The following is a 22,962-nucleotide window of genomic DNA, read 5'->3' as shown; positions in this document are numbered from 1 at the left end:
GTTGCCTGTAAATTTTCAGCCCAATCCAAGCTCGGTAGCCTGAGATAAGACGGAAATACCCAAACTGGTCTAGGTAGGAGTTCAGCGAACAGGGTTGACATTTCACCCAATCTGACCGTGACTTTTCTCCATGATCCTTACCGAATTAGATTTTGGCCAAAACATGAAAGTTGTAGCCAATAGTATAAACTAGTTTCCTACAAAATTTTAGCTTGATCCGACACTGTAGCATGTGAAATGACCGAAATACCCTTGACTGTCCATGAAACCTGTTTCGCGCCCAAAATTCTGTTTTCGTGTAGTTTTCCATTTTTGATCATGAAAATGTATGGTTTGGCCTTGGAGGTCTTCATAAGAAATGTACGGTTGTATTTTAGTTTCGAAACACCATAAGATGCACTTCAATCGGACTTCGGTAGCCTGAGTTATTGCTGTTTAACAATTGTGCGGTTAGCCAACCTGTTTGTGAGTTTCTGGTTTCGTATATTTCAATTTTGACCTAGCTACACTATGATCTGGACTGAGCGGCCTTCTTCAACCTTGTAGCCCCCTGTCTTAGCTTCGAAATGGTATAAGTTGCACCTCAATTCGATAAGCGTAGCCTCAGATGTGCCCATTCCGCAAAGAACCCGTCAAAACTGTCTTTTGTAAACTTCGTTTCCGCACTTGTTGTTAGCTTAAATTTTTGTCCTTGTATTGTCTTGAGCATATTGAGTGGCTATTTATGTTGTGTGTAATATTGGGATTGATTGAGGAAAACAATGAAGCCATAATGGCTGGAAAATAGGTAAATACAAAGGGTGTGCTGCCCAAATTTTCGCTCAAGAACTAAGTTTCTATTTGAACTTGTATATTTTTCGTTTGGCAAATACTATGACCGTTTTCCATCTTAAAACATGATACCTTTTCCATGTGAACCTTCAAATGTTTATTTACTACTTCATACCAAAATATAGAGATATGACCTAAAATTTTCTCAATCGAGACATGTAGGCCATAATACCTACTTGAATGTATATTGATTTTGAACCACATAAACGATTTCGAAAAATAATATTTCTGAACCTATCTAGTTGGATTTCGACTTGACTTTGATTCAAGTGTTTTCCTTTGGGAGCTGTTATAACCCTTTGAGTTTGGTTCATGACACCTAGTTGTTTCCGTCCACAGATCCAAATGGCTTTATTCTCATTTTTAAAATCACCTTTATCCGTTTTACTCGTAACTAGTCGAGTTCCTTGATTCCACTTACTTGTTTTGCTAGATGAATTGTAATTTTTTTTCTCGTTGAATCATAGGTTTTCTCGGTGATCGAGGGTAAGATCCGATAGGACATTTTGGATGTTATTTTGCATAATTCGGTGGGTGTTCCTTGTTTGTTGTATTTTCTTGATTTCATGACTTGTATTATTATTTGATAATGTTTTAAGTGCTTTCAATGATTTCCAAAACGAGTTTTCTAGGCGAGTGTGTACTTTATCGCACTCGACCTAAATAAATGTGAAAGTTTCAAAGATTGAATGATTGGAACGTACTTGTGCATGAATGTAAGCCTTTTGCTGAACTGGGTCCTGCCTCTTGTTACCGATCGACTCGAGCCAGAAGCGGACTCGGTCAGGCGATTTGGTGACCTGGGTGAACGTTTGGTATACTCGAATATTACCTTGTAGGTTGGTGGAGGTTGGTGGAGTCTGGCCAATGTCCAGGAAGGGTTGAATGAGATAAACGAACGAACGAACGAGGGTTTTATTGATAAATCAAAAATGCATTTTCAAACGAATGAAGGAATAAGGGGAATGACAGGAGAACGAACGAATGAATGAACGTATCCTTTTCATGGGTGACTTATTGTAAATGTTGTAAATGTTTCTTGACTTATTGTTTGATTTATGGCTTGATCCTATGTTCAGAACCTCACTGAGCTTTTAGCTCATCCCTTTAGTTTTGTTTTCCTTAACAGGGGAAGGCGAGCAGGGGCGAGAGCTCTGTATCGACTGGTTGGGTCTAGTTTTGGTTTTGTTTTGGTTCTCGCCCTAGTGCTTGGCACGGGCTAGTTGTACGGTGACTTGAGAACTTTTGTATTCTCGACGGTTGTACTTTTTTCTGAGATAGCAATATATATAAGTTTTGTTTTAAGTTTTGGATCCTCATTTTGCTCTTTTTGTGGTTCTATTTCTGATTTGTGTAAGTGAACGACTGAGTCCCGGCGAGAGCTTAGCAGACGGTCCGCTGAACCCTCTGGTTCGCCTAAGGGGAAAGTGGGGCTGTCACAGTTGGTATTAGAGCCTGCTTCGCGTGGTCTCTGCGCGGAGTGAGCCTGGACTAAGTGATGAATGAGTATAAAGGACTAAGTGCTCGTTTGAGCATAAGCTGTGAATTGTGAATGTTATAAGTCTTAAATCTCTCTCATGGTATTTGAGCACCATAGATAGGTATGTCGGGTAGGAATTTCGATTGTAGATAGTTCACTCTTGGGATTGGCCAGCTCGAGATGTGAATTGTCTTATTTCGAATTATCGTGCTCGAGTACTCTAGCGTTGAGACGATGCTCAGTATTTGAGATTTACATTTTGGGAAATGAACATGTTTTATCTGGCTAGAATGATTTCAAGAGACCAATGAACATCTAGTTGGATAGAAAGTGACGTGAGAGTCCGGACGGAATTAACAGGGTATGGGACAACGTATCCCTTTTCTTTTGATGCACCCATATATGGCTACTACATGACGTTAGCCTGTGAATTCGTGTATATGATTATCTGTCAAACTTGATATGTATTTGTGACATGTATTTGTGTATTTGAGTATGTGCCTCCTTGATATGGCGTGTTATGTGCATATATGTTTACTTGTGTATTTGGTATGCTGGAATTGGTGCTTAGTCAATTTACTGTGATTATTCACTAAAATTACCTTTTGGGAAAAAAGAAAAGAAAAGAGAAAGGGAAAAACATATCTATGGACGGGAGACGTAGTCGTGGACGTTGTCGAGATCGGAGAACTAAGCGGACCCCGGAGTCAAAAGGAGAAAGGGAGACGTCAGCCGAGCAAGAGCAGGAATCAAGAGCTGCGACTGGAGACCAAATGGCAACGGCAATGCAACAAATGACGGATATTTTGGCAAAACTGGTGGATCAACAAGGCCAAATACCCGTAAACCAAAATCGGAACCCTGAGATGGGCGAGGATAAGGCTCTTGAAAGGTTCCAGAATTTTGCTCCGCCAAAATTCCTTGGAGGGCCCGATCCGGACGTGGCTGAACAATGGATAGAAACCATGGTTAATATCTTCACAGCCCTAAACTACACTGAGCAAAGGCAAGTGAACTTTGCAGTATTTCAATTTGAGGGACCGACCCGATCATGGTGGAACGTAATTAGAGCAAAGTGGGAAAGAGAACAGACTATCTGGACATGAGCGAACTTCATAAGAGAATTTAACGAGAAGTACATCCCACCTTTAGTCCAAGAAAGGAGGAAGGAGAAGTTTATTGGGTTACGTCAGGGAACGTTAAGTGTGGCCGAATATGAAACAAAATTTACAGGATTATCCAAGTTTGCTTCTGAACTGGTAGCCACTGAACGGCGAAGAGTAAGACGGTTTATACAGGGAATGAATTTGGACATCCAAGAGGCGTTAGCCGTGGCGCAAATGAATACTTTTGCGGAGACTCTTGAGAAGGCTCAACGAATCGAGAATGCAAAAGCACAAGTAAAAGCCTCCCAAATTCGGAAAAGAGGTGCAGTTGGTAGTGTGATTGAAGAACCTCCTAGTGAATCAATAGCACCTTCTAAAATGCAGAAAGTGAACTTTTTGTCCTACCCGCCATGGACAGTACGGGCGGGAAATGAAAGGTCTACCAAAGGAAGCCAAACCGGATATGGGGAGATTTCTCCAGAAAGCCAAAAGATGGCTTCCTACTTGACTTATGGCTATTGCGGAAAGGGCAATCATACTGAGAATGATTATTGGCGGAAAGGACGGAAGTGCTTGATTTGTGGGAGTGGTGAGCACCAAGTTAGCAACTGTCCGAGGAAACAGTCACGCGGAGGTAGTATTCCGCAACTGGAGGGAGCTAGAACAAAACAAGCAAATCAAAGAGGGACCCGAACTAATGGGCCAGCAAAAACTTATGCGTTAGGCACCCAAACAGTTCCGAACCCGTATGAGGCAAATGAAGGTAAAAATTTCGAGGGCGAAATTTCTTAAGGTGGAGAGAGTGTGAAAATCCGTAAAATTTCTTATTTTCTAGACTTTATTTTATTTATTTGCACGCTTCTTATGCATTTTCTTTATTAGGAAAAGTTTCTAGATAATTTTTATGAACAAATAGGGTTTTTAAATTATTTTTCTAGTATAATTTAGTTCATGAGATTTTTAGAACGTATACCGGGCGTAGGACCCGCTAGTGCAGTAAGTTCGGTAAAATTGGGCCAATTAGGTTAAGTTTTGTGTATTGGGATTAATTTGTTAGATGTTAAGAGATAATTAGAGGTTACTTAGAGGGTTAATGATGGAGAGACAAAAGGATAAGTTTTAACAAAAAGGGATGCTAGGTGTCTTCACATGGTTGGAACTTGGACTTTGACTACTAATTCCTAACTTTACTAAATACCAATTTGGACCAAAAATCATCTTCATTTTGTCTTGCTTTGGCCGAATTTCTTGGAGAGGAAAGGAAAGAGAAGGCTTCAACTACTTCATCCATTTCTTGCACAAATCTTGTGATCCAACCACCCAAACTTGAAATCACTCCATAAAACTCCCTAGTTAGGTAGGATTGTGGAAGGTGGTGGAGTGGTTTGGAAAGAGGAGGTGCTATAGTGCTTCTTTTCTTGAGGTTTCATGGTGAGTAGCTAAGGAATTCCCTCTTTGATCTTGTTAATGTCAAATTAATGGTTTATGTAGGTTAAAGATGTTATTTTATGGAAGATTAGCACTTGAATGCACGAATTTCAGATTAGGGTTTCTAGTTTCTTCAATTCTTCCTGATACTGTTACACCTAGTTAGAGGCCGAATTGGCCCTAGCACAAAACATAAAAATTGTAGATAATGATGTTTTCTAATTTCCTGTAAATTTTCAGCCCAATCCGAGCTCAGTAGCCTGAGATAAGATGAAAATACCCAGACTGGTCTAGGTAGGAGTTCAGCGAACAGGGTTGACATTTCACCTAATCTGACCGTGACCTTTCACCATGATTCTTACCGAATTAGATTTTGGCCAAAACATAAAAGTTGTAGCCAATAGTATAAACTAGTTTCCTGCAAAATTTCAGCTTGATCCGACACTGTAGCATGTGAAATGACCGAAATACTCTTGACTGTCCATGAAACCTGTTTCGCGCCCAGAATTCAGTTTTCGTGTAGTTTTCCATTTTTGATCATGAAAATGTATGGTTTGGCCTTGGAGGTCTTCATAAGAAATGTAGGGTTGTATTTTAGCTTCGAAACACCATAAGATGCACTTCAATCGGACTTCGGTAGCCTGAGTTATTGCTGTTTAACAATTGTGCGGTTAGCCAACCTGTTTGTGAGATTCTGATTTCGTATATTTCAATTTTGGCCTAGCTACACTATGATTTGGACTGAGCGGCCTTCTTCAACCTTGTATCCCCCTGTCTTAGCTTCGAAATGGTATAAGTTGCACCTCAATCCGATAAGTGTAGCCTCAGATGTGCCCATTCTGCAAAAAACCAGTCAAAACTGTCTTTTGTAAACTTCGTTTCCGCATTTGTTGTTAGCTTAAATTTTTGTCCTTGTATTGTCTTGAGCATATTGAGTGGCTGTTTATGTTGGGATTGATTGAGGAAAACAATAAAGCCATAATTGATGGAAAATAGGTAAATACAAAGGGCGTGCTGCCCAAATTTTCACTCAAGGACTAAGTTTCTATTTGAACTTGTATATTTTTCGTTTGGCAAATACTATGACCGTTTTCCATCTTAAAACATGATACCTTTTTCATTTAATCCTTCAAATGTTTATTTACTACTTCATACCAAAATATAGAGATATGACCTAAGGTTTTCTCAATCGAGACATGTAGGCCATAATACCTACTTGAATGTATATTGATTTTGAACCACATAAACGATTCCGAAAAATAATATTTCTGAACCTATCTAGTTGGATTCCGACTTGACTTTGATTCAAGTATTTTCCTTTGGGAACTGTTATAACCCTTTGAGTTTGATTCATGACACCTAGTTGTTTCCGTCCACAGATCCAAATGGCTTTATTTTCATTTTTAAAATCACATTTACCCGTTTTACTCGTAACTAGTCGAGTTTCTTGATTCCACTTACTTGTTTTGCTAGATGAATTGTAATATTCTTTCTCGTTGAATCATAGGTTTTCTCGGTGACCGAGGGTAAGATCCGATAGGACATTTTGGATGTTATTTTGCATAATTCGGTGGGTGTTCCTTGTTTGTTGTATTTTCTTGACTTCATGACTTATATTATTGTTTGATAACGTGTTAAGTGCTTTCAATGATTTCCAAAACGAGTTTTCTAGGCGAGTGTGTACTTTATCGCATTCGACCTAAATAAATGTGAAAGTTTCAAAAATTGAATGATTGTAACGTACTTGTGCATGAATGTAAGCCTTTTGGCTGAACTGGGCCCTGCCCCTTGTTATCGATCGACTCGAGCCAGAAGCGGACTCAGTCGGGCGATTTGGTGACCTGGGTGAACGTTTGGTATACTCGAGTAGTACTTTGTAGGTTGGTGGAGGTTGATGGAGCCTGGCCAATGTCCAGGAAGGGTTGAATGAAATGAACGAACGAACGAACGAGGGTTTTATTGATAAATGAAAAATGCATTTTCAAACAAATGAAAGAATAAGGGGAATGACAGGAGAACGAACAAATGAACGAACGTATCCTTTTCATGAGTGACTTATTGTAAATGTTGTAAATGTTTCTTGACTTATTGTTTGATTTATGGCTTGATCCTATGTTCGGAACCTCACTGAGCTTTTAGCTCATCTCTTTAGTTTTGTTTTCCTTAACAGGGGAAGGCGAGTAGGGGCGAGAACTCTGTATCGACTGGCTGGGTCTAGTTTTGGTTTTGTTTTGGTTCTCGCCCTAGTGCTTGGCACGGGTTGGTTGTATGGTGACTTGAGAACTTTTGTATTCTCGACGGTTGTACTTCTTTCTGAGATAGCAATGTATATAAGTTTTGTTTTAAGTTTTGGATCCTCGTTTTGCTCTTTTTGTGGTTCTATTTCTGATTTGTGTAAGTGAACGACTGAGTTCCGGCGAGAATTGGGCAGGCGGTCCGCTGAACCCTCTGGTTCGCCTAAGGGGAAAGTGGGGCTGTCACACAACTCATAACAAGATCCAAAATAAATCCCATATTTTTTGAACTTTGAGGTGAATTCAACTTAATATTTCACCCCTCCTTCTTAGTACAAGGTCTTGACTCTGGTATTGCTTAAATTTTATAAAAGGAAACCCATTTTTAGTCAAATTTTAAACAAAACAAAGCATATGTTTCCCTTGTGTTCTTTTTGTCCTTGCACCACCTGAGTAATTATTGCACCGAAGTGCCCAATCAAATAGTTATAGACTTGTTAACATTCGTTTGTACATTAAAATCTTGAATGTGCTATTCATTCTTTTATTTGCACCAGTGATGTTTTCTAAGTGATTGATATGACAAATATTCAATTTTTACTATCAACTTTTTTGACAAATTATTAGTCATGTCCTTGATCTCTACTTATATGGTACATTATGCACGACTAAATGGCTCCGACCAATTATTAGTCATGTCCTTGATCTCTACTAAATGGCTCCGACCAATTGTATGGTACATTATGCACGACCAATTATTAGTCAAGTCTATTACATATTCTTACTTTTTAAACTGTTACCATTCCATTTTCTACAAGTAATTTGTTGTCCTTTCTTTTTCTCAATCTAGTCCTCATAATTTAATGAGATGGATCTAAAATAACTGCATATACATGTAAGTACTGGTTGTACAATTTTTCTTTGAAATATATGTATTCCTTATTTTTCTTGAATATGTTTTATTTCCTTTCCTTCATTTCAAACTTTTTTCCTGTTCTCCACTTTTTGTCGACCTCTTAGTCAAATATTTTGATTTCCCAGCTGTGTATTGGTAACCGTTTGCTCATGTATTCTTAATTAGACATGTCAATGGATCGAATTTTATCCAAATCCAACCCAAAATCCAATGTACTTGGGTAAGGTTTGGATTTAATTTCTCAAATCTAAACCCTATCCGGACCTAGACCCTGTAAAAGAGTTATGGATCTGGGTAGAGTATGATATTTTATGATCTTTATCCAAAATCTAAACTCATACCGAACCCTACCTAGACCTATGTATATAAAATTAAATTATATATATATATCTAAGTAAATTCATAAAATATTCTAATATTCTATGGTCATTGGATTGAATACAATAAGATTTCATGATTGTTTTCTTTTTTCAAACTAATTCTAGTTGTTATTATAATTAGTACAAACTTTTTCAGAAAAAGGAGAAAAATTAAAGTCAAATAAATGAAAAATTGGACGTAGATACAATTGAAGTTTTAAAAATAAATAAAAGAAGTCAATAACAGTTATTTTTTTAAATTCATAATATTGCATTCAACTTCTCAAATATTAATTTTATTATTTGAAAATAAAATTTGGATAGTGGTTATATTTTTTTGAAATATATATGTTTTTAATATATTTTTACTTTAATGTGTTTAGAAAAATATAATGGATATCCATTGGATATCTAGATTCAAGAGGGTTTGAATTTGGACTTATTTTTTTAGACCCATAAGTATTTAGATTTAGGTTTGGGTCTAAATAAATTTAATGGGTCTGAATCTGAATTAAAGGGATCCTAACCAAACCTTATCCATTGACATGCCTACTCCTAATATATGAAATTCTCTAACAAATTGAGTCCTTTGCCTAATTTATTAATTGTTGTCCAATATCCTAAAAAGTATGTCCACATATTAGGAATAAGAAAAGAATAAAGTTGTTTTTGAAGTCCAAGTTATCTCAACATAAGTCATCTCCCAAATTTGTGGGATTTTGAGGCCATTCCAAGTTAAGAGGCCATCCTCCATGGACATACCATCCTAGTGAGTGTAAGATTAATCTTGAGACAAAAAATCTCAATTGTATAAAATGCTCAATGATAATCTGGATAAAAAAAAAACTTCTAAAATTGAGCACTAATTCTATAATTATTGATCATACACAGAAAGGTAATTATTATTTTGCAATAATTCCTATGTCTATCTGTGGGACTATTATTTTGCAATAATTCCTTTACCAATCTTTGCGACTCTAGGTCACGAACAAGATGGTAACTTTTTTTATTTTTTTTTTGGAGAAAGAATTGAAAAATTTTATCCACATATGCAAGAAGAGTTTGTATAAGAGGAAAAGTCCTTATCTACATTAGTAAAATTCCACTAACTATTTATAAATTGAAACATAGAAATGAGAGCATAGTTATTAAATCCGGTCCGGAAAGAAACCCGATGAAGGAGGTGGGTCAACGGGTCACTGGTTCAATAAGTGGGTGAGTGGTTGAACCGGTGGGTCACTAAATATATTTAAATATTATGTTTACATAATTTTTTATACAAGATATATGATATAAATTGCAATAAATAATACCATAGCAAATGTTCATTTAATTTAATTTACTATAGAATAATTAATTCATATAAGAATCAATAAAATATAAATTTATTTAGTAATCCACTAAACTTAAAGTGTAAAATTTTGTCTATATTTAGTATAATTATCTAGTTTATTTATGAATTTTAAGTGCAAAAAATTATTAAAAATAATATTTATCTTTAAAATGATTTATGTAATATGTTATTTTTGAAATTCATTTTATAACTTATAGAGTTTGGGGTGTCATAAGTTTTTATTAAAATATTTCAAATAAATTTGTTTTAGAGAAATAAAAAATAAAGATAGAATTGATAAAACATTCTATATTATAAGAAAGTTACCTCACCAACATCTACTAAGTTGCTTGGTGGTAACGGTGCTCTAGTGATAAGCTTTGGTCCAAGTTTGAATCCTACCAAAAGCAATCTAAAGTTTTGTCCACAAAATCGGAAAAATTGGCCGGGTTTTCAGTTTAATCTGGTCGAACAGCCAGATCATTGACCAGTCAACGATTCTTATGCTTAAACGATCCAAATGAAAATCCGACCCGGTCCAATGACCGGTTTGCCGGGTTGACCAGTCCGATCGCTGGGCCAGGTTTAATAACTATGAATGAGAGTTTTCATTCTAAAGCTATGTCCCAGGCAGTGGTGGAGCCACATGTTGCTACTTAGAAAGTTTAGAAATTTTTTAAATTGTTCCTTAGTTGTCTCCCATAAAATTTTTAGAGTTCTCTTTTCCTATCATACATTGCCCCCTAAATAATTAAAAATTCATACTCATACCCTTTACAGGAGTGTTAAACTTGCCAAAAATTAAATGTGAATGTTAATTTAAATTTAAATTTACAAATTTTAAGCACAATTTAGATTTAAAAGCATATTTAATATAGCAAAAAGATGAATTTTTAAGATAGACATGTTTAATGGTTTCAAACTCTATTTTTGCGACAATTCTTGTGCTAATGGAGTTTGACCCCCTAACTCTAGGGTCCTGACTTCGCCCACTGATCATATTCACCTTGTCTCAAGCAAATGCAACATGTTGATCTGCGAACTTATTCAACTATAATAAAGCTGTTTGTCTTTGTTGTTGAAAAAGATGATGGAATATCGATGATTGCTGCTATGCATGTATCATATGTTAGCTTTTGTTGCTGCCCTAGAAAAAACATTCTAGATTCCATATCATGGTACTTAACAAAGCTTTCTAGTACTAAATAGTAACTAACAAATAAAATTTGAAACAGCCTTTGAAAGAACCATAATAAAAAGTTAAAAGCTTGCATTATTCACTGAAAATGCAAGTTCGTGAAGGATCCACGAATGTGGCAGAGGAACATTATGCAACCATATTCTTGATCACCTTACTCGTCCTAAATCGGCATAAATAATGGGTTCCAGAATCCAGAGTTTGTTTGTCAAGCAGAAGATAAGGGGCTGCCTAATCTTCATAATTGAAGTATTATTCTATTGGCATAAAATCAATGCCAATGCAAAATTCGATTCTAACTTCCCCACTTTTCTTTAAAAATGGATTAGGATGCATGGCCTTCTCATACTATTGTTTAAAAACACGAACAACCTTGTTGTACCTCGTTTATTACCAACAAAAAAAATTATGGATATTGGGTTCAGGTTTTTGCTTGTCAGGCCAAAAATATGGGGCTGGCTAATCTTTCATAATTGATGTGTTGGATTAGGAAGATTTACTATTCAAGAATAAAAATAAAGTAAATGATATTGGAAGATTAAACCACAAAATAGTTTACCAAAATCCTTATATCAATCTAATAAATGATTTATCCATGTATTACTGAAAACAGCTAACCAAAGTCCGATCCAAAATGAAGATACCCAACAAAAAAAATTAAACAAGGACTTCTACGTACCAAATTAGGTCGAGTTCACTTCTTGTTGTACCAAATAACTACTAGGAAAGAAGAGTCCGCCCTCAAAAATTTACCTGATGAAAAGATATCAAAAGCCTGCCAATGTTAATAGTTTAATACTGCATTTTGTTTTAATATGATCATTGTAGATGAGAAGTTGGTCCCGGACCCCCTAGTGTGAAAGTGTGAACTTAGCTGTGGGTTTTCCTTGTGCACATGTAAAAAAGTAACCATGTAAGCTTTGGAAATGCTAGGTAACAGAGAGATAGTACTTAACACCAATTTTTATATGTTTATGAAAATATTTTAGGAAATCCCCAGGAATTTGGGAATTCTCTGCCCATCCAGGAGATCTCATTGCTTCAATTTCCCTAACAAACATATCTCTGGTTTGGCAACTTCATCATACCACAAAGTATAATCCTAAGAAAGATTATGTATGAACATGGATTATTTTACTATTACTTGGATACCTTTACAACAAGATGATCCACCGCATTTTCAATAGTCACCAACCCCAATCATTCATCCTTACCTAGACCCCACAATCTTCAACCTTATCAAGATCAAGCAAATCAGTATGCATCTTCACTTGCTTCTCATGAGCATAAAACTTGGGAGATCATCATTATTAACGGTATCAACGCGGTCAGGAAAGGGCAACCAAAGCCATCATCAGCTGTTTGAGCTGATAATCATGATAGAACGAAGAACCCTGATGACAGCAAGCAGAAAAGAGCCTTTCATAGAGATATTGAGTGTCAAAGAGGAGACACGAAAAGCTAGTATTTACACAGGATTCTACTGCCCCTTGAAGATGTAAAGGAGATGAAGCTGGAATAGCTGATGATGGCTTTCGCTCCCTTTTTCCACCATCATATTCATCTTGATCAGAAAAGAGCTTTTCATAAGATAATTGAGCGTTGAAGGAGGTAAGAAATGGCTAATGTTCATGCTTCTCTCAGAAATCTACTTGCTCTTGAATGTACAGAGGAGATGATACTAGCTAATTAACAAACTATTTGGTGAATTCTGACTTTTTATGCATAATCAAAATATATATCACATGCGTCTAATGTTCGATGTAAGTTAATTTCTTTGCGTTTGCTTGTGAGACTAAACTGTAGCATTTTTAGGTTTTTAGTGCCTTTTACAACCCTTGTACAATATTAACTCTTCGAACTTTTCTTTATTCCAATTCAGTAGTACTATAAGAATTATTGATACTTTTTTTCCCATTTTTCAGTGGAAGCATTTGATACCGGATCATGTTTTTGAGGCAGTTAACTACATAAAACACATTGATCAGAACAATATCAGGGAATATTTGGAAGTAGAGGGACAAGTTCAGAAACTTAACATCAAAGATGTCAAGGGAACAAACTGTGTCTATTTCGTTCACAGTCAAGCCGTGCTTGGGTGGTGGAATTGAGATTCTGATGAAGAATTACTTGGCAGATACCATATTCAATGTGCTGCTTGATGAAGGTCTAGCTGTTGTCAGCTGTGTCTGTACCAAGGTCAATGAAGAATTTATATACACAATCCAAACTGAGGGACAATTATGACGGGCTAGTACAGTTAAATTGTCAGAAATCTCAGGAGAGATTTATGAAATTATCCCTAAATTTAAACCTTGGCTTTCTTGAAATTATTTTCAAACTCATAAGATCGGAGATCCCCATTTAACTTCTCAAGTGAACACATCATATTCACAGTAAGAAAATGCGAATATTCGCTCAACTTATTTACAATTTTCTATATCGTCTCATGTCATGATTTACTCCGCGGCAACCCAATAACCAAATCCATAGTTACTTCATCCCACTTTCATCTTAAAATTGGCAGCGTTTGGAGTAGACCTAATGATTTTTCTTTTATGTTTTTTTTTTCACTTATTGACAGGTCAAGCAAGTGGATAAGTATTGTGCAATATCTTTCTTCATGTCATTCCACAAATAATACTTCTTTAGATCCTTGAAATATTGGGGTATTCAAGCTAGATTATGCGTGGGAAATAGAATGGTATAGCATGACTTTTTCGGTTCTCACTTATCAAGTAGTAAGATTTTCTAAAATTCTCATAGAACTATGTTCATGTGCATGCTACTATGATTCATCTTATTTTGTATTGCCAAATGATACCCTCTAGTTTCTGAGAAATGTACAACCTAATAATCCTTTTCTGCTCACCCATGGAGCATTAAAATTATCGCACTAGTTATACACAACAACTTCCAGCATACAACTCGTAGCGTTGGGAAATTATTAAGCATCATTTTGGAAAAGGTGTAATTTTCAAACTCATTTGCAAATTACGATTGATAGTTTTTCTTCTTTTTTTTGGGCATGGTTGATAGTTTTTCATGCAAGTCCATCTTGTTTGACAACCCAAATTTTCCATGACATTGCACCAGTATATAGAGGAATATAATGCTAGCATACTTGCGTCTTCCTTCGTACTATAACATACGGATACTAAGTCATGTAGCATTGCATTAACTTCAAAGCTGGAGAAGATGGACTCCATTGGACTTTATTGGAGGCATTCGAGCTTATTAGCAGTTTAGAAAGTTGTACATTACAACATGTCTATATTTAAAGTTGTATATTCAACTAGAACCAAATTTTGTGATTAATTATCTTTTGTTAATTTTGATCAACTACGATTAGAAAATCTTGTAACCTAAAATGTGCAAGTAGTCCACTTGACATATTTGCCTAAAGTTTGTGAATGCTGATAAGTCAACATACTATCTCTAAATCAAATAATTCCCTTTAAGCTGCTAGAATTTTTTTTGTTTATGTCATAGCTATCAAATTTTGACAAGAGCAAAAGCATGTAGAAAGCAATTTTCATACACTCACAATTAACAACTTTTAGAACCAGTATCTCTAGAAATCTTTTATAGATCTGCTATTCATGCGAAACGAGTCCCAGTTCTGGTATTGTTCTCGGACTTGAAGTTTTTCCATGCCATAACTTTTTCTGTCAGCTTTTTTTGCAAACAAATTAGACCAACATCTGTCATACAACTGGCCTGCGAGAACATGATACAAACAATGTGAATCACAAGGCGGCAAACCAGTTTTTGCTGTGAAAATCATTTGACTAATTCATCATAATTGTAAAGAAAATTTGCATTGACTTTGGTGCAGATACAGGTAACAACAGTAAGACCATCATCATGCAACACATCCAGTATCCTTGATTGCGGAAACCAGTTATTGGCCGAGTAATTCTCCATCAGAATCTCAATTCCACCACCCAAGCATGGCTTGACTGTGAACTTAATAGATGAAGAGTTAGTTTCCTCAACATTTTTGACGTCCGTATTGCTCAATTCACCCATTAAGTATCTCAGCTTATTTCTCTTCGCTTCCAATTCCCTGATATTCTTTTCCATGTGTTTAATATAATTCACAGCCTTAAAAACATGATTTGATATAGAACGCTTTCCCTGAAATTCAGAAAAAAAATGCAACAAACCTAGAATTTCTATTCAAGTACTGAACTAGTAAAACAATAGATAAGTCAGCATAGCATTTTGTTGGACAGGAAAGGAAAACGACACTTAAAATTCTAAGTGTAATCTCACAAGAAAATGCCAAGTAATTAATGAAAATCGAATTCTAGATGCCGATGATCTGCACTTGTGATTATGGATAAAAAGTGAGGATTCACAAATTATATTAAGCAACTAGTTTGAGTTTCATCACCTTTATATATTCAAGAGGCAGCAGATTTCTGAGAGCAGCACAAAAAGTAGCCATTTCTTGCCTCCTTTTTCTCTCAATATCTCTATGAATGGCTCTTTTCTTCTTGCTGTCATCATGGTTGACCCCACTATCATGATTATCAGCTCGAATAGCTGATGACGGCTTCCGCTGCCTTTTCCCTGCCGTGTTGATCTCCTCAGTGTTCTGTTGACATGCCGCAAGTGAAGATGCACCCTGAATTTCCAGATCCTGATGACAGATTGTGGGTTATAGATAGGAATGAATGGTAGGAAAAAGCAGCGAATCATCTTCATATAAAGGAACCAAATTAGCAATATAGTCATCCATGTTCAGATAAGTGCTCTCTTAGGTTAATATTCTGCTGATATGATAAACTTGCCAACTAGGGAAACGTTTGTTAGGGTGATTTGATATAGTGAGATCTCCCATATAGGACAAGGATTCCCAGATTCCTGCAATATGTTCATAAACAAATGCCACGAGAAAATAGGATTGAATAATGCTCCATTCTCACCTGCCATTTGTTTTAATATTGTTGTAGCTGAGAAGTTCAATCCCCAGGTGTGCAATTTGCCAAGCAAAGCTTAAAAAAAATGGCAGTTGAGAATGGAGCACTACTCCCTATTTTCTTGTAGCGTAGTTTCTCAGGCAACTTTATGAATTTAGTTCCCATCAACCTATTATTGGATGATGCTATAAGGGTTTTATTTAGGATACAAGATGTGGTGTTTGATGCCCACATCTCTTTTAGAAAATGTGCTTCACAAGTTGCTTTTAGAAAATGTTGCTTTTAGAAAATGCAACAAACCTAGAATTCCTATTCAAGTATTGAACTAGTAAAACAACAGATAAGTCAGCATAGCGTTTTGTTGGACAGGAAAGGAAAACGACACTTAAAATTCTAAGTGTAATCTCACAAGAAAATGACAAGTAATTAATGAAAATCGAATTCTAGATGCCGATGATCTGCACTTGTGATTATGGATAAAAAATGAGGATTCACAAATTATATTAAGCAACTAGTTTGAGTTTCATCACCTTTATATATTCAAGAGGCAGCAGATTTCTGAGAGCAGCACAAAAAGTAGCCATTTCTTGCCTCCTTTTTCTCTCAATATCTCTATGAATGGCTCTTTTCTTCTTGCTGTCATCATGGTTGACCCCACTATCATGATTATCAGCTCGAATAGCTGATGACGGCTTCCGCTGCCTTTTCCCTGCCGTGTTGATCTCCTCAGTGTTCTGTTGACATGCCGCAAGTGAAGATGCACCCTGAATTTCCAGATCCTGATGACAAATTGTGGGTTATAGATAGGAATGAATGGTAGGAAAAAGCAGCGAATCATCTTCATATAAAGGAACCAAATTAGCAATATAGTCATCCATGTTCAGATAAGTGCTCTCTTAGGTTAATATTCTGCTAATATGATAAACTTGCCAACTAGGGAAACGTTTGTTAGGGTGATTTGATACAGTGAGATCTCTCATATAGGACGAGGATTCCCAGATTCCTGCAATATGTTCATAAACAAATGCCACGAGAAAATAGGATTGAATAATGCTCCATTCTCACCTGCCATTTGTTTTAATATTGTTGTAGCTAAGAAGTTCAATCCCCAGGTGTGCAATTTGCCAAGCGAAGCTTAAAAAAATGGCAGTTGAGAATGGAGCACTACTCCCTATTTTCTTGTAGCGTAGTTTCTCAGGCAACTTTATGAATTTAGTTCCCATCAACCTATTATTGGATAATGTTATAAGGGTTTTATTTAGGACACAAGAGGTGGTGTTTGATGCCCACATCTCTTTTAGAAAATGTGCTTCACAAGTTGAGTTTTATCGACTCAAATCAAATCTGTTGATTTAATTCTTACAACTTTTGATGTAAATTCATACAACTTGAATATAAACTTGATCATGATTACACTAAACATGTACAAATTTATACCAATGTAGTAAGAATTATATGAATCAGTTTGAATTCGACCCAACTGAACTTGCGGTGCTCTAAATCTTAGGACACAATAGAAACGCTCATGAGGTAATGTCATGATAAACTTATAAGAAAAGGAAAATTTAAGCGTTGTTTGGATGGTTAGTTTTTGCAAAAAAATCCCTAAACACATTTCTTGATCACCTTTTAACTCACATATACTACATCAATATAGTATATTTTTCTACAAAAATTTGAAATCCGAACGGACAATTGGTATCTTGATCCCCATGTTTTCAACTAGCTCTAACTCAACATCTGGTCTGTATCCTACTTCGAACTCATTTGTCCTCCTCCAATTTCAGAGTCATCTACAACTTCAATTTAACATATTTAGTCTCTTATATTTGTTCGACAAACAATTTTTAGAATGCATTCAAAGTATCTTTACATCCTGAATTTAAAAATGGAAGTATCTAAATAAGCACTTGTTTCATGATTGACATGAAAGACAAGACATCTCTAAAACACTACAAGCTTTCAGTTATTAAACCCTGAAAGAAATTTTTTGGGAATAGAAGTTGGAAAGGAGCTAGACAACAATAAAGCAATAGCCACCCTGAGATAGTATCATCTCCCGACATGTTTAAATACTCTAGCGAACCTTGTTGGTGTCTTTAAACAAGAGAAGTTCCAGAGAACAATCCTAGTCCATTTTTAGATGAACAGTGGGAAAGTTGGAATTGCAATTTACAATGGTATCGATTTTATGCCAATAGTATAATACATCAATCATGAAGGGATTAGGCAGCTTCATATCTTCCGCCTGACAAGCAAAATCCGGAATCCATTGTTTATATATTATTATGCATGGCTTTATCTCACATCGCTTTTTGTACAAAAGGAATTTATCCCTTGGTTGGTTATAAATAGAGTGGACCTGTGATGGGATTAAGTACAACAAACCAAAAGAGTTTTAGTGGGCTATTTGGATCTTTATATCATTAAGTATTTTGTTTAGTAAAATATTTTTGAACTCTCTTGTGTTTTAATTAGGTGTTTTGGGTTTAGAACACTTTTCTAAAGCATTTTTGTACTTTTTTCTTCATAGTAATTGCTCCTCCTTAGATCAATTTGACCGAACTACGCAAATTCCAAAAACCCTTTTGTTCAATTTACCCTTTCGTCAATTTTTTCACATATATGATGGCCACGTATATTCCTAGGATTACCACGTAAATTCCAAAAACCCTTTCGTCAATTTTTTGACATATATGATGGCCATGTATATTTTTGGAATTGCCAAAAATCATTTTGTCAATTTCCTGGAGCCAGACTTAGCATGTACGATAGTTCAGAACGACAAGCTGATAAAGGATATGATATCTAAATTGTCCTCCTGCCACCTTCGTGGATCCTTCACGAACTAGCGCTTCATCTTTCTTGGCTCTTTCAAGGGTTCTTTCTTATTTAATTTATTCATTTGTCATTATTGGTTTATCAATTATCACACATCGATAGTGAAAATAACAAAGGTATTAAGTTATTAGTATGAGAAAAGGTCTCGCAACTCTAATATTAGTATGTGACTTTTTTTTATTCTTTACAAGTACATAATTGTTTAGGATTGCCGTACACTAAATATGGAGTTTGTTAAGAGGTAATTTGCTTTAAATAAGATGGGTCTTCAAATCTAATTTTTTTTCGAAGACGATAAACCTATTCTATCCTACACTAAGGGGGAGGGGGCGGATCTAAAGAGGTCCAGGAGTAACCCGGAGGAGACTGAATCACCATCGGACCAGACGGGTGCACAGCACACCCGCCTGAATTTTTTAGAAACAAACCACTTAGATTTAGCATTTTTCAAATCTAATTTTGTCGCGGTATCAATTTTTGGCCGACCGAGTACGTCCAATAATTGGCTTCTAATCATGTGTGGCCCATTCTCAGACAATCAAAACACCCATATGAATAAATAATGCTTAATAGACAGTTGTGAAAACTTGACCGGGGCAGTAGCATCTAACAAAAAAAAAACCCACCAAAAATTGGGGTTAATTACACTTTGCTCCCCTGAAGTTGGGCCTGAGTGACATTTTGCCCATTGAATTTCAAATACATTGTGCATTTCACCTTCTACCGTTAACTTTTTAACAAGTCAACAGGACATTATATTTTGCATGACCAAAATGTCCTTACTTATTTTGAAGCGTATGTAACAATCGCGAAATTAACAAATGACCATTATTTTAATTGTTGCTAAGTCAATTTGATCACAGTTACACTATATATTTGATTTAAATATAAGCTTAATGATAGAAGAGCTCAATTATAGCAACCAAAAAATTAAGAAAGCTGCACAAAGTCCAAAAACTCATAGTGTTCATTTTAATGTAACCCAATGTTCAATTTTTGAGAAATAAATATTATTCAGCAAGGTGCAAATATGGCGTAAAAAAACACCCATTTGCACCTCATTAACTCATGAGAATCCTAAAGAGTGCTTATGGGATGATTCATTTGAAAGGTAATTAAGTAAAAATTACAAAGACTAGTTGGTCAATAATTTAGAGACAGAAAGAGGAGTGACATAAAAGTAGTGTGGAAGTTTTAGAAGTTTTTCTAATTATTGCCCTACAACTATTCACCAACTACCTTGTATTCAGCCATCTTTTTATTTTATTATAATTTATTTTTTAAATGTCATCTTACAAAAGTATGGTGTTTTCCTCTAAAAAGGCACTCCATATTCCTGCCTAAAGCATTGTCCTCGCAATCATTATCTATGGTTGTTAATGTCATTTCATCATTTTTGTTTGAAGGAAAGGTTATCTCTAACATTTGACTGGTCAACACAGGTGGTATATGCATATATTTCGAAGTTCATAGAGCAAAGTGTAGCTAAGCATCAAATTCAAGAGGTTAAAGTGTAACTAATCCTAATTAATCAACTTGCTTTGGAATGGGGACTTTCTTTTACTTGTTTTGGTAGTATCGCTGTGTAAATGCATAGGTAGATGTATACCTGAGAAATATACTCTTGTGTACTCCTTACATGTTCATATCAACAATAATAAGTTACAATTTTGCCTTAAAAAGAAAATCCAAATTAATCAAAATCCATTGTCGTCAATAATTTATCCATACTATGTACTATTGAAAATCACCCTAGCCAAAGTCCAAACCATTTTTTTTTTGTTTTGAAACAAATTCCAGACCTTAAAATGATCACTAAAACAAAATAAAAAACAGTGTACTTCTTCCATTATGAGGTCAAGGTTACTTCTCATTCAATCAAACATCAAATATTATTAGTTTAATACTGCATTTTGTTTTATATGGTTGTAGGTGAGAAGTTGGACGCTCAGGTTTGAATTTAATTGCCTGTGCGATTTCGTTGTGCACTCGTACAGTAACCAAGAAAGCTTTTAAAAAACGACAGGTGAGAGAGGGGTACTAATCATTCCGATTTTATGCTATTTGTTTATGAAGATATTGCAGGTTCTAGAAATCCTCAGCCCATTTGGAAGATCTCATTGCATCCAATTGCCCTAACAAACGAATCCCTATTTTGGCAACTTCATCATATTACAAAATATTAACCTAAGAAAGCAGTTGGCTAAACATGGATGACTTTACTAAATATATGTTTCCTTTACAGCATGATGAAATTTTGTCCTTTGCTCCAATCCCAATCATTCATCCCTATTTAGACCCCACAATCCATCATCAAGATCTGGAAAATCAGGGTGCATCTTCACTTGCTTCACATCAACAGAATACTGAGGAGATCGTCATTAATAACAACGTCAACAAGGCCAGGAAAAGGCAGCGAAAGCCAGCATCAGCTATTCGAGATGATCAGAATGTTAAGGGGAGGAACCCTGAGCAGAAAAGAGCCTTTCATAGGGATATTGAGCATGAAAGGAGGCTAGAAATGGCTAACCTTCATGCTTCTCTCAGAAATCTACTTCCTTCTGAATATATAAAGATGATGAAGCTGTAATAGCTAATTAGTTTAATCGTTGAATACTTGGCATCCTTTCATTAATTTCATGGCATTTGCTTTGTGAGATTATACTTAGCATTTTTACTGTCTTTTACTACCCTTACACACCTATTCCTTTGTTTTCCTGCTGTCCAACGACATACAGTGTTAAATTATTTATTCCATCCCCAGTATTGTAGTTCTATAAGGATTTAAGATTTCTTGGAATTTCTTTGTTTTTCAGGGAAAACGTTCGATGTCAGATCATGTTCTTGAAGCAATAAACTATATAAAGCACATGGAGAAGAATATTGGAGAATTCGAAGTAAAGAGGGATAAACTGAGAAACTTAACGGGTGAATCGAGCAATCTAGATAGCAAAAAAGTTAATGAAACAAACTCTTTGTCTATTACGTTCACAGTGGAGCCATGCTCGGGTGGTGGATTTGAGATTCTAATGAAGAATTACTTGACAGATAATAATTGGTTTTCTCTTTCAAGGATACTGGATGTGCTGCTTGATGAAGGTATAACTGTTGTTAACTGTGTCTGCACCAAAGTCAATGAAGAATGTCTTTACACAATCCAAACTGAGGTACGATTATGATGAATTAGTTAAATTAGCTTCAAGGCAATAACTGGTTTTTGCTTCCTTGTTATTCACATAGTTCGCATCATGTTCTTGCAGGCTACTCATATGTCAGATGTTGATCTAATTTCTCTGCAAGTAAAGCTGACTGAAAAATTCATGGCTTGTAAAAAACTTTGGGTCATAGAGCAACACTAGAATTGGTTCTCATTTTTATGAACACCAGAAATTGTAAACGTTTCAAGAAATACAGGTTTCTAATGATTTTCCGTGTATCAGTGTCCTGTTTATTTTTACCAGGTTCTCATCTAGTAAAAGAAAAACACAAGAATAGGTAAGTTAAGGACATGTTATGGAATCCAGAATTTTTTCTAATTGAAATAAAACTCCTCTTCTTGGTCTTGATTAATCATCTCTTCTAGTTTTTTTGTTAGTACTCTTTTTGTTAGTGTACCAAGAAAAATATCTCCTGCACATCCATATCTTCTTCTAGCATATTTCTTTTGGTAAACTACATATGATAGGTTCTGATATTCAAGATGAAATGATAAATTTCTCCATTCTTTCCCTTCTCATCACGGACCATCTTGTGAGTAGTCAATGTAATTGCTTCGTGCATGCATTTACCCTCCTTGAAGTTTGATACATAAAGAAGAAAGAAATTCTACCTGCATAATGTGAAGTAGGAGCAATTTGTTGTGTTGACGTGTACCGCCAGCTGAGTTCATTGAGTTAGTTTATTAGGAGGGCGTAAAGTAATCACCATTTACGTATTAAGACAAATACGTCAAGTGAATTGCACAGTTTAAGCTACAAAATATTCTAACCATAGTTGAAAAAGGTTGACAGAAGATAATCTCAAAACTTGATTAGTTGTAGTTGAATATACAATTGGAATATGTGTGGAGAAACATATTGTAAGGTACAATTTTCTGCTTAGCTCGAATGAACCTACAATACAATTCAATAGAACTCTTTTCTCCCACTGATTTGATGTTTCTTTCATTGCTGCTTAACAACCATGTTTCTTTCATTGCTGCTTAATAGCCATCTATATGTATATGTCTTCCTTTGTATAGTATGCTAGACTATGAAAATTTGAGTACCAACTATAATTTTCATGAGTTAGAAAAAGCACCCTTCATAT

At 35.6% G+C, this 22,962-nt stretch overlaps 1 long non-coding RNA gene across 1 annotated transcript; it reads left to right on the top strand.

Annotated features, from left to right (window-relative positions):
• Positions 1-20,671: 20,671 nt before the first annotated feature.
• On the top strand, positions 20,672-22,224 carry LOC113724193 (uncharacterized). Its single transcript, XR_011839797.1, has 2 exons — positions 20,672-21,821; positions 21,915-22,224. It is a non-coding gene; the product is annotated as an uncharacterized lncRNA (long non-coding RNA).
• The last annotated feature ends 738 nt before the right edge of the window (positions 22,225-22,962 follow it).

This window comes from Coffea arabica, chromosome 2c (genome assembly GCF_036785885.1).
Source record: "Coffea arabica cultivar ET-39 chromosome 2c, Coffea Arabica ET-39 HiFi, whole genome shotgun sequence".
Lineage (NCBI taxonomy): Eukaryota > Viridiplantae > Streptophyta > Magnoliopsida > Gentianales > Rubiaceae > Coffea > Coffea arabica.
The sequence above is the reverse complement of the archived record's forward strand: the minus strand, read 5'-3'. Positions and strand labels throughout refer to the sequence as shown.